We start from the raw sequence: 12,882 nt of genomic DNA on the forward strand, positions 1-12,882 counted from the left end.
AACAACTTTGAAGGACTTACATTTCTCAGATGTGAAGCATACTTCAAAGCTATAATAATCAAGAACACGTGGTATGGGCAAAAAAATAAACATATAGATCAATGAAATAGTATTAAGAGTTGAGAAATAAACTCATACATTTATAGTGAAAGACAAATAAGCCAATTAATAAATGGGCAAAGTATTTGAATTGGTAGTTCTCCAAAGAAGATATAAAATGGCTAATTAGCATATGAAGAGATAATCAACATGATTAACCACTGCCAAAGTACAAATTAATATCACAATGAGCTATCATTTCATATTGACTAGGATGGCTATAATAAAAAGACAGCCCTGGCTGGTTTGGCTCAGCGGTTAGAGCATTGGCCCATGGTCCAGAGAGACTCGGGTTTGGTTCCCACTAAGGGTACGTGCTTTGGTTGCAGTTTGTCCCTGGCCCCAGTTGGGGTTGTGTGGGTGGCAGCCAGTCGATGTGTCTCTCTCACATTGATGTTTCTCTCTCTCCCTCTTGCTCTACCTGAAGACGAATGCGAAAGTGTCCTAGGGTGAGGATTTAAAAAAAAGATAAAAAAGACAGATAATAGCAAATGTGATGAGACGTATAAGACATTACTAGTTGGGAATGTTACATTGTGCAGCCACTTTGGAAAACAGCTTGGCAGTTCCTCAAATGATCCTTAAAATTTTACCAAATAATGTATCCTTCCACTCCTAGCAAAAATCTAAAAGAAATAAAAACATATATTCATTCAAAAACTTGTACATTAATGATTATAGTAACATTATTTATAATAAACAAAAAATGAAAAGAACCCAAATGTTCATCAGTTTATAAATGGATAAGTGAAGTGTGGTATGTTCATCCATAAAAGGAATGATGTACTGCTACATGCCACAACATGGATGAAACTTGAAGCATTCTACTAAGTGAAAAAAAAGTTATAGAAGACCATATCTTGTATCATGCCATATACCTATCAAATATCCAAAATAAGCAAATCTATAGATACAGAAAGCAGATTGTTGTCAGGGGCTGAAGAAGGGGAGGATGTGGAGTGCCTCTTAATGGGTTTCCTTTGAAGTGATGAAAATGTTCCAAAGAGACTGTGGTGATCACTGTATAACTCGGAATTTACTAAAACCACTTAAAAACACTTTAAATAAGTGAATTTTTAAGTGTGAACAATAGCTCAATAAGTTGTTAAGCTGAAAGAAAGAAAAATGAGACCATTGTAGGTACTTAATAAATATTAATTGAATAATTTTTCAAAAAGAAGCAGGTTTCCATAGATGAATTATATATGAAAACAAATATTCTGAAAATGCTATATTGGTATGAGTTGTTGCAGGACACTGTGAACTTTTCCTCACTGGAGTACTTTCCAAATAGCAAAAGTTTTATCCCCTTGCAGTGGTTTTGGCATTGTCCTTAGCTCCCCCTTGAGTTTGTTCTTTACCTATGTCCAGGTGCAATTTTAAACATAAATGTTGACTTGCTGGGCCAGTGTGGCTCAGTGGTTGAGCGTTGACCCTGCACCAAGAAATCGCTGGTTCAGTTCCAGGTCAGGGCACGTGCCCAGGTTGTGGACCCAATCCCCCATGGGGGGCATGCAGGAGGTGGCCAATCGATAGATGTTTCTATCTCTCCCTCCCTCTCCCTTCCTCTGTCTCTAAAAATCAATAAAGAAAAAAAGTGTTGACTCAAGAGTAAATATTTCCCCTAAATGTCTGCTATTCCTTTATTGGAGTCTGTGTGTTATAAGTGAGATACTATGTATCGTTATCATCAGAATGGAATTTCCACCTGCAGGAACGCAATGTTTTCTACCAAGTTCTGCCACGGCCGGACCTTTTCCAGGGAGGCACCAGGGTCTCTTTCTATCTAGTGTGTTTAGAAACGTTTTTTTTTAAAGCATGTTTTTCTTGATTTTTTTAGAGAGAGAGGAAGAGAGAGAGAGAGATAGCAACATCAACGTGAGAGAGAAACATCAATTGGCTACTTCCTGCATGCCCCCTTCTGGGGATTGAGCCTGCATGTGCCCTGACTGGGAATTGAAGTGGGACCTCTCAGTCCACGGGACTACGCTCACTCCACCTCACTCCACAGAGCCACACCAGCTGGGCTCTAGTTTTATTACCGATGTCAAAAGCATGCAAATAGGCTAAAGCTCCTGCTTCTGAAATATTACAATTCAATGAAAGTGAGGAGAAGCCACGTGAAGAGTTAAGAACTTGTGAATGATCCTGGAATGTGTTTCCTCCTCTGGAGTATTGACTCAGTTACCAAATAAATAAACATGATCTTCCCAAATCACCCCCTGTACCCTAGAGAGACCCCTTCTCTCCTTACAGATCTCTAGTTCCATTCTTGTGGCTTGTTAACAAAGATAATTTTTGCTGTGAGTTAACTAATGATCAGTTATATTATCATCTCCCCAAAGCACACATTACAATGCTTCAAATTTGTTGTTTAGATTGTCAAAGAGTTTTATTCTCAAAGAAGTTAGCTTCCTGTGTTCAGAGTGACAGGAAAGGTCTTCTTGGAAGGATTAAGTCCTGTGCTGGGCAGGGTGCAAACACTAATCTATGTGCTTCTCTCTCCTGCAGTGACCCCACGTTCAGTGCCCGAGAGAGCGAGTCAGAGGGAGGCTCCAAACTTCGCAGTCAGTGTGGCAGTCTTGACATTGTGGCCTCAGTGTAAGAGTTAACTACATTCAGGAGAGAAATATTTATTTAAACTCTCTGGCAGTGATACTGTTATTTTCTTTTGTTATTGAATAATTGAAAAGGTATCAAATAGCAAAGTTTCAATTATTCATCAAGTTATTTCATTTACTAGACAAATGTCTGTAGGCAAATAAATGACATTTGAATTAAACACTGGCAACATCTCCATAGGTTTGCTTATCTGGTTATCACGGCTTCAATCTTCGGTTATGAAATCTTCATACAAATTGTCCATCGGCAGTTATAGAGGGGTTTAGTATTTGTATGAGTTTTTATTTTTGTCATCGCAAATAGCCATACATTTAGCACTTAAAACAACCCATTTATTAATGTTACAGCTGCCATAAATGTTCCACAAGTCAGACAGAAGTCTAGGGACATCTGAGCCTAGCTGGGGCCTCTGCTTAGAGTATAATGAGGCAGAAATCAACATGATGGTAGCGTTATACTTCTTTCCAAAGGCTCTGGGGATGAATCCATCTCTAAGTTCATTTAGGTTGTTGGTTGAATTCCGTTTCATGCGGTTGTCGGTCTGAGATCTCCATTTCCTGGCTGACCGTGGGCAAGGTTTTCTTCTCCAGGGGTCTGCCCACATTGCCCCTCCAGCACTCCGTGCGGTGCCCCTCCAGCAACGACGAGCCGAGTCTCTCTGAAGCTTCTCTCCCCACTTCCTTTCTGCTGCCTCTTTTCCGCCTCCAGCTGGGGGTGGGGGGAGGTTCTGGAGATTGAGGCATGGGTATTTTATGGAGCTATTAATCTGCCCACCACAGTACTGAATAACAAGACAGAATTTCACAATACAAAACCTTGGGGTTTGGAGGTTTTGTCCTAAAAAAATAAAATAAACAAAATGACATAGAAATACTTTGTTAGGTGGTAACCATGAGTGTGAACAGTGCAACCTTATTTCTCTAATTTCAGAGCCTTAATTTTCCTGGAATGTTGTGCTTTGAATTTGTCCCTACAAGTTCCTTTCTAACTCCTCCTTCTATCCTAGAATTGCAAACATGCAATGTATATTCTGATCATGCCCGGGTAATCAAAATAAAGATGTACAGTATTTTACACATAGAACTATTGTAGCTTTCTAAATATACATATTATATATTTTTTCTCTGCAGATAAGTGGATATGCTTAGGTATATTACATATGCATATGTGTGTTCCTTTGCAGATAAGATATACATATATTAGACTCATAGAATATACTTGTCCTGATTCCGCTTTCTGCCACCCTCTTCTGTTTGTAAGGCCCATAGCTGTATAGAGGGTACATCTGAACCATGAAAACAATACCACTGTGTTCTGAAATCCTGCCTCTATCCTCCTCTTCATCTTTGTGTCTTACATTGGCAGTCCCTGGGAACCAATTTAGTTCTTTCAACACGACCGTCTCCTTCCCTATCTCGTGTCATTTAATCCTCCATTGACTTCTTCAAACCTTTCCTGCTATTACATGGGCAGATATTCACCTGGAAATGTCACCTCAATGTAAATGTTACAGCTGCCAACAACTATAAAAAGCCCAAGATTTTATTCTTATGCAAGCTAATAAGTAGCTTGTCACAGTTTCATGGATGCGTGTAGAAGACACGAGACTCCTGGGTCAGAGACCAAGGATGCTGCCTCGCGCCACAGCTGGAAGCATGGACTTCTAGCGGCTGTGCAGGAGCCAGTCCTTGAAAAGAACCACGCTTCTCGAGTGCTTCCTAGAGAACCTGCCCAGTGTTTGTCTGGAATCCTCCCCCCCGAGGGAGACCATTTCCCAAGGCTGTTAGCTGTATACATGTTCTTCCCAAGACAGTGCTGAAAAAAGCTGCCAGTGTCTCTGGTCATAAGATGTGCAGAAATGCAAGAAACGCATAGACATTGCCTCCTAACAACCGTTTCTTGTTTAAAAAGTGTTCCTTTGCAGATAAGCGGGTATGCTTCTCTGATATGAACCCGACTAGCGTTGCCTTGGTTGAGAAAATAAGTTAGAACCATTTATAACTAGCTAAATTATATACATACTTTATAATGATCTACTTATTGAAAACAAATTGCATAAATGTATACATGTGTACAAATAAACACTTTCCAAGAGATATTAAAAAGCAAGCAACAAAATAACTATTTCTGACATTCACTGAGCAGAACAAATGAAACAACATACCTATTAAAGGATTAAGTGAGATGTGGTTTAGAGGACTGTGCTCACATATTTATAAAGAGTTTCTCTGGGAAAACAAACAGCACTTTAAGCCAGTTTTCTCAAAGGTGGTTTTCAAATACAAATTCTAGTAGCTGATCCTTGAATTCATGGTCAAGTCATTTGGGGGACTTATATCTTTCCCAATAAGAATGACAACGCAGCTTAGCATATTGAAGGTTCTGAGAAGTCCTTATGTAAGGAAATTGGTTTTATTTTGTTCACCCCAATATTATTCTAATCGATTTGTTAATGAAATGGTGTGTGTGTGCAGTACTTACACCTTCTGCAGAGTGCACTCAAGGTGTTGCCAATTTAAGATGATGACGATTTACCAGGTTATTCTTTTCTCATTCATCAAAACTATTGAAAGGCTTCAAATATGCCTTTGAATTTGATTTATTCTGCACAGTGCACACTCAAACACTACATTTATAACGGGCTTGATTATCTGAACATGTTGTAAACTTATTCTCAGTGCCCTTCTCTGATCTATTTATAAGGCCAGTCCCTGAAGTTTAATTTTCATATTGATGAGGAAATGTGTTTAATGTTACAGGATTGATTACAATAAATTTGAAAGCCATGTCGGGCAAATCTATTCCTATCAATGAATTTGCTTTCCAAATTTTGACAACATAGTCTAGAAGTTGAACTGTAAAAGGGTAAACATGGCATTCCCCAATGCTGTATATAAAAAAGGAATGACTTACTGATTATAAAAATTTGATGCTCTAAATGAAACTATAACTCAAATGAAGTACTGAAAGTAGTAAATATTGACATTTGTGTAGATACATCAAAGTACTTAATAGATCACAACGAGTATACCCACGCGTGCTCTTTGTACTCTAAAATACATCTTAAAACTATCAGTTACTACGAAGTACTCTAGTTTTAATATTAATGTATTTATATCATTTGAAGATTTTTCCACATAGTTAACTTCAGTTTTAAATAGCGTGACGTTCCCCTGCTCAATAAAAGAAAATGCACATCAATACAAACAATAATAGGAAAAATGAGCATTGTTTTTAAGTAAATAACAATTTTAAATAAATGATGATGGTTTCTTTGGATTATATTTCCTTCCAATCTCTTAAAAAGGCTTTACTATTGTATAATTATACAGTAAAATTAATCATATTAATGTATAGTTTTGACAAATGCTTACAGCTAAGTAAGCATCACCACAATCAAAATATAAAGCATTTTGATTTGCCCTAAATATTCCCCTGTGACCCTTTGCATTCAGTCACTTTGCCCTGGTCCCTCAAACAACTGATCTTTCCGTCACTGTAACTCTCTCTTTGTCAGATACTGTGTAGTTCTCTGTGTCTTGTTTCTTTCATTTGCATTATTAATTTGAGAATCATCTGTGATTTGAGTCTGTAGGGTGTGTTTCTCTTTATGCCGGAGTGGTGTTCTGTGCATGGCTGTCCTGTTCATTTCTTCATTCACCACTGGAGGTGCATTTGGTTTGTTTCCAGTCTGGGCTGTTGTAAAACTGCTGCAAATCTTCACATACACCTTTGCACGACATGTTTTCATTGTTCTTAAGTAAATATACAGGACTGGGATTTCTGGGTAGGAGGGTAAATGTACTGTTAGCATTATAAGAAACTGCCAAGCTGTTTTGCAGAGTGGCTATTGCAATTTTAATTTTGTTTATACAATGAAGCAAAGTATGAAGGTTTAGTTAATACATATTCTCACCCACACTTGGTAGAATTTATTTCTTTAATTTTGCCAAGTTAGGGGGCATGTAGTAGTATTCGTATTTCCTTAGTGACTAAAGATATTAAGCACCTATTTATGTGCTTCTGTGCTATTTGTGTGCCTTCTTTTTTTGTTGTTAATCCTCACCTGAGGATATTTTTTTCATTGATTTCTAGAGAAAGTAGAAGGGAGGAAGGGAGGGAGAGAGAGAGAAACATCAATGTGAGAGAGACACATCGATTGGTTGCCTCCTGCACATGCCCAGACCAGGGCTGGGGATGAAACCCGCAACCCAGGTACATGCCCTTGACTGGGATCGAACGGGGCCCTCTGGTCCGCAGGCCAACGCTCTAACCATTGAGCCAAGCCAGGAGTGCCGCGTATCTTCTAAGAAGCATCCACATGATCTGCCCAGTCTTCACTGGGTGGTTTGACTGCATATTATCAAATTGTGAGTTCTTCGGATATTTTAGTTACAAGTCCTTTCTCAGATACATGTTTTGGAACTATTTCCTCCAAGTGTGTGGCTCAGCTTTTTATGTTCTACCAGTCTTTCAGGAGCTGTGCTTGGTCAGGAAGCATTGTCTTGTTAGCGGCTGCATTTGATTTGCTAATATTTTTTTAAAGGATTTTTGCCTCTATGTTTATAAAAAATCTTTAAGTATAGTTTTCTTGTGTATTTTTTGCCTTGTTTTGGAATCAGGATAAAGCTGACTTGAGGAAAATATTCTTTTCTCCTCTGCATCTGGAAGCATTAGTGCTATTTCTTCCTTCACGTTTAGTTAAATATACAAATAAAACCACTTAAGCCTGGAATTTTTTTGTGGGATGGTTTATAAACTATGAATTCAATTTACTCAATAGTAGATATAGGTCTTTAATATTATATATTTATTCTTTAGTAAACTTTTTCTATTATCTTTCAAGGAATTTCCCCCCCCCCCCATTTTATGTAAGCTGTCAAAGTTATTGGCATAAATATCCTTATAATATATTTTTTATATTTTTTTAATGTTTGTAGAATCAGTAGTGATGTCATCCCTTTAATTTCTAGTAATGGTAATTTATATTCTTTTTTTTTTTTTTTTTAAAGATAATCAGGTTTTGGTTACACTGACTATTCTTTATCCAGTTTCTATTTCATTGTTCCCTTTCTTTTTATTTATTTTTGCTATTTTGGTGTGTAATTTCTTGAAGAATTATTTTATAATTATTATTTTTAAATTATTTTAAATGTAAGTATTTAAAGCTATACATTTCCCTCTAAGCATTGCTTTTCCTGTATCCCACAAATAGTAAGTGGTTGTACTTTTATGATCATTTAGCTGAAAATATTATCTCAAAATTTTTGTAATTTTTTTTGACCCATGGGTTATTCAGAAGTGTGTTATTTAATTTCCAAATAGTAATTTTCTAAATATTTTTGTTTGTTGATTTTTAATGTAATCTTGCTGTGGTCAAAGAACATACTTTGTATTATTTTAGTCTACTCAAACCTACTGAGACTTGATTCATGGCCCAGAACATAATCTATCCATGTACAGTTCCATGTAGAGTTGAAAATGTTTCATGTAATTGCAAATCATCTCTATTCTTCTGTTTTTGGGTGGACTGTTCTATGACTGTCACTGTGGTCAAATTGATTGGCCATGTTATTCCTCAGGTCTACATTATTATAATGATTTTTCTGTCTACTTGTTTTTTTTTTAATTATGGAGAAAATATTGACATGCCTAACAATACTCTTGAATTTATCTATCTCTTCAGTTCCATCAATATGTGCTCCACATATTTTGAAGGTGTGTTATTAGGTATATACACCTTTTGAATTGTGATGGATTGACTTCTTTATCTTGATGCAATGTCTCTTACTCCCTGGTCCTGAAATCTAGTTTCTCTGGTGTTAATATAGCTTTGCCATCTTTCTCTGCTATTTTATGCTATGTCTTTCCCATTTCTTTTGCATTTAATTTATCTGAGTATTTATATTTAAATAGTTTCCTGGAGACAGCATAGAGGTAGGTTTTTCTTCTATATTATTTCTGATGTTTCATAAAACATTAGACAATTTATATAAATGTAATTAATGACATAGTTTGGGTTAAATCTACCATCTTTCTAGTGGTTATCAGTTTGTCTTGTTCATTTTTACTCCTCTTATTTTTCCTGCCTTCTCTTAGTTTTTCATCCTGTGCCTTCCGGTTCTTTCCTCAGCGTTCTGGAGTTTTCCATGTGCATGCGCAGGTTGTCACCTAGGCAATGACTTGAGTGGCCATTTCTGCAGATCTCTGGAGCTGTCTCTGTGGCTCCCTCTTCTCCACCATCGTGCAAATTTTAGACACGCTGGCTCCTCCAAACTCCAAGTCGATTCCTTATACTCAGTGAGAACTTCAGCTTCTCTTTGTTTTTTGTCTCGCTGCTTTGGGTCCTAGTGGCTGTCTCTAGGCAGAAACGAGGGTAATTGTAGGACTCACCTCACTTGTCCCCCATTTCTCAGGAAGCACTGACCTACATCACCGGTTGCCCACTGTCTGAAAACACTTGTTCTGTATATTTTGTCTGGTTTTCTAATTGTGTATAGCAGGTGGCAATTCCCATTGATCCTTCATAGATGGGATCTTTGATGCTGATTTCTTTCTTTTTTTTTTTTATTAATTAATTTATTTTTGTTACAGATGTTTCTCCTCCCCCCCCCACCCCCGCATTGTTGTCTATGTCCATTAGTTGTGCATATATTCATACAAGCTCTTTGGTTTATCTCTTCCCTCCCCTCTGCCCCCCTCCTCTGAGGTTTGTCAGTCTGTACCCTACTTCTGTGTCTCTGGGTCTATTTTGTTGATGCTGATTTCTTTATTTGACAGATATAGCAGTTGTCCACATACATTTTCAGGATCATTTTGTATATGAGTGAAGGATGATCACCTTAGAAATTAGTCCCCACTGTCGTTGAAGAATGGCCTCCCTCGTCCCTTCCTAAACTTTATTCTCCAAGCCTTAATGATTTCTCTTGAAAGAATTTCCAGACTACGGAGTTAGATCTATATTATTATTAGCTGGAGCTGTTTAAAGAAATAAAAACAGTTTTCTGAAATGTTATTAATTCATTCTTCATTAGTATGATTTTAGTGTCTAAAATTTTTTAAAATTTTTGTCCCCATCAATTTTAGAGGAGACTTCAAAACTATTTTTTTCATTTATAAACTATGGTTTAAAAAATTTTTTTTTTTCTCCCATTCTTTATTGCGACTGGAAAACAGGTAAAATAGAACGGAAGTGTGAAATGGGAGAAATTGTCTAATTATCAAAACCACCCCTGGATATATACTTACTCTTCTCCTCGGCCTTGAAAATGAACCTGTGGGGTGTTTTGAGAAGAAAGGGAAGGGGCGATTCAAATAGGAACAGAAACAGGAAAGTCACTGCTGGAGAAATCCAGAACAGACACAGCGGGTCTGTCATCCTTTGCGGAGGAGGGAGGAGGGAGGAACCGCGGAGCAAACAACCCCCGGCCACAGGAGTCAACCCAACAGCACCTTGACCGCGGGCAGGAGCAGAGCGGTGACCCGTCTTCTGTCGGCGCAGCGGCTGACTAGCCCTGTGCAGTCGTCTAGAGAGATCCTCCCTGGCGTGAGCGGAAGGAACACTCGAGAACTGAGTTGTCTTTTCTTTTCCCTTAGTGGGGAGAACCTCCCTGATGGGAGAAAATTGGTTTCCTGCGTGACTATGCAAGCCCAGCGTGTTGCAGAAGCATTTTCTCTGCGAGAGTAACGAGCAGGTATGATCGCATTCCCGCCTTGAACAGCATAAAGAACCTTTCCAAAGGTGCTTCCACCACGCATGCACTTGATAAATCAAAATGTGCAGTTTTGCTTGAGGAAACAAGCTACTTAAACAGGCCCATTTCAGAAAACCTTTCCCGAGACTGTCTCTTTTCCCTCAATCACTTCAAGTAGGAAACCTAGTGATTTTGGCATCAAGGGCATTTATTCAATTTCTTTTTATACGGCGCTATGAGAAATGAGAGTAATCATGCTCATTTTCTGTTTATTCTAGGTGATAAACTGTGGCCATTTTGGCATCTCTCAGAGAGGCACTTGGGTGGCGCTTAGGCGTGGTTATGTAGAGTTATTCTGGTTTCACTGCTAAAACCTCTGTTTTGGCTCCTTTTCTGTCATCAGAGAACCAAAAAGCCCTGGGAACTGCTGCCAAGGGGGTGGTTATGCTTCCCAGGCCCTCAGATGAGGAAAATGGGGGGCGGGGGGAGATAGTGGTCATTAGACACAGAAAGCGAACACAGTCAAATGGCTGGTCGCTATTAAGTTTAACGAGTAAATACATGTTGGGTGACCTTCTATGTGACATGTGCTCTTGCTTGAGATTGAGACACAAAGATGAGTGATAGAAAGAGCCTCCTGTGGAGCTGACCATCCAGGCGCGTGACATTCAGATGCCATCCAAGCAGCTGGCTATCGCCAGGGTAGAGGCAGAGGGAACTAGAAGAGACTGAGGGGTGCCATGTTGTCCAGCAAGAAGGTGCCCAGATAGTTACGAAATATCCCAAACATAAGGCCCAGATTCCTGCTATCACTGCCACCGAGCGAAAGCTGTAAAACTGAGGCGTGGCTGCATGGCCTGTTTCTGCAATCCTCCGGGGCAGGAATGGTGGTGGTTCAAGAAATCCTCAGTGAAGGATCACCTGTCGCACAGAACTGAGGTACACAGACATCATTCCGCGGGGGAGCTCCGAAGGACACTGCACCCGTGTTTTGTAAACCAAGTGTTTCAGAAGAATGGTAATCCTCTATTTCTTTTAAAGTCATCTACCAACTGTTCAATTGATTATGATACAAACATATTTCAACACTTTTCCTTGGTTTTTGTATCCAATATAATCAATGACTCTACTTCTGAATCACATAACTGATTTTGCCCACTTATTTGTGAGAACAGACAGCTTTCTTTTTTATTTATTTTTTTGGTACATGCTCCTAGCGGGCACCGAACCTGGGACTCTCTGGTCCACAGGCCGACGCTCCAACTGCTGAGCCAAACCAGCCAGGGCAACAGACACCTTTCTTTGTGATAAAAATGCCTATAAGGTTTTGCACAGCAATAAAATAAGTTTGAGTAGCCACATGTACAGGGGACCCTTCCTAAGGCCTGGGATCTATAGCAACTTGTCCTTGTCCTAAAATAGCAGTTGAATCCTATGCCCCAGAAGACTGCTCTGCGGGCACATGACCTAGCCAGGGGGCACGTCTAGCTGGCACCCTGAATCTAAATACTGCTTTGCTTTGCTCTCCTGGTTATACTAGTCAAAGTAACTCTCTTTGAGGCATTTGAAGAAGCAATTTGAGGTTATTTCTCAGCTATAACTCACTTTTTGACGTAGAAGAATTTATAAGGTAGTGCTGGGTATTCATTTGTAGGTACACAAAACTCTTGGGGTTTAGCTTCTCCTGAATGTCAAGGGTTTCTGTAGTACTTGGGACAAGTTGGTTTCTCAGCGTCCAGTCACTGATGGCTTGGATTTTTAATGGTCTCCTCTTCAACTTTGTTTCCCCCACATTTTAAGTTCCCCAAGGAGTGTCTGCATCAACCCTGTCCAAGTGGGCAACGGTGCTTGGAGCACAAGGCAGGCAATCGATTTGCAGGCACCATGGTTACGCAGACTGTCAGATGCTCCTGAGTGGAGCACCGGCCGGAAGCTGGTCAAGCAAAGCTTCAAAATAGATTAGGAAATCCCAGAGCAATGCCTGCTAGAAAACAGGTGATTCAGATAGTCTTGTGGAATATTCTAGAAATTCATAAGGTTGGTAAACATTTTCCTAAGTTGTTCTCCGGCCCGGCATGTTATAAAAATGCTGCTGATTGTGCAACGAGAATGTAAACATGTCCTCTACCACGGAAGTTCCATCGTTAATGCACCTATTTCCCACTCTTTTAATTCTTTTATGTTCTCGTAATCTCAGTAGGGCATCTATTAGCGCTCAGCCTATGGGTCAGAGCATCTTTGTATTATTCCTATTTGTGAAATAGTGACAACAACAACAGTAAGAGTTGCTGACAGAGAAGGAGAGGATGTGTTTAAGGTGCTTTGGTGTTATGAGTACATCACAATGTCTAAATCTCCAAAATGGAGCATCTGTTTGAAATGTAGCTCCTTGATGTAAGGTGTTCTTTCTCTGTAAAAGGTCTACAAGGTTGATTGATCACAACGTGCTCCTGCCTGTGAATTTTGA

The sequence above is a fragment of the Molossus molossus genome, unplaced genomic scaffold, assembly GCF_014108415.1.
Source record: "Molossus molossus isolate mMolMol1 unplaced genomic scaffold, mMolMol1.p scaffold_m16_p_8, whole genome shotgun sequence".
Taxonomy (NCBI): domain Eukaryota; kingdom Metazoa; phylum Chordata; class Mammalia; order Chiroptera; family Molossidae; genus Molossus; species Molossus molossus.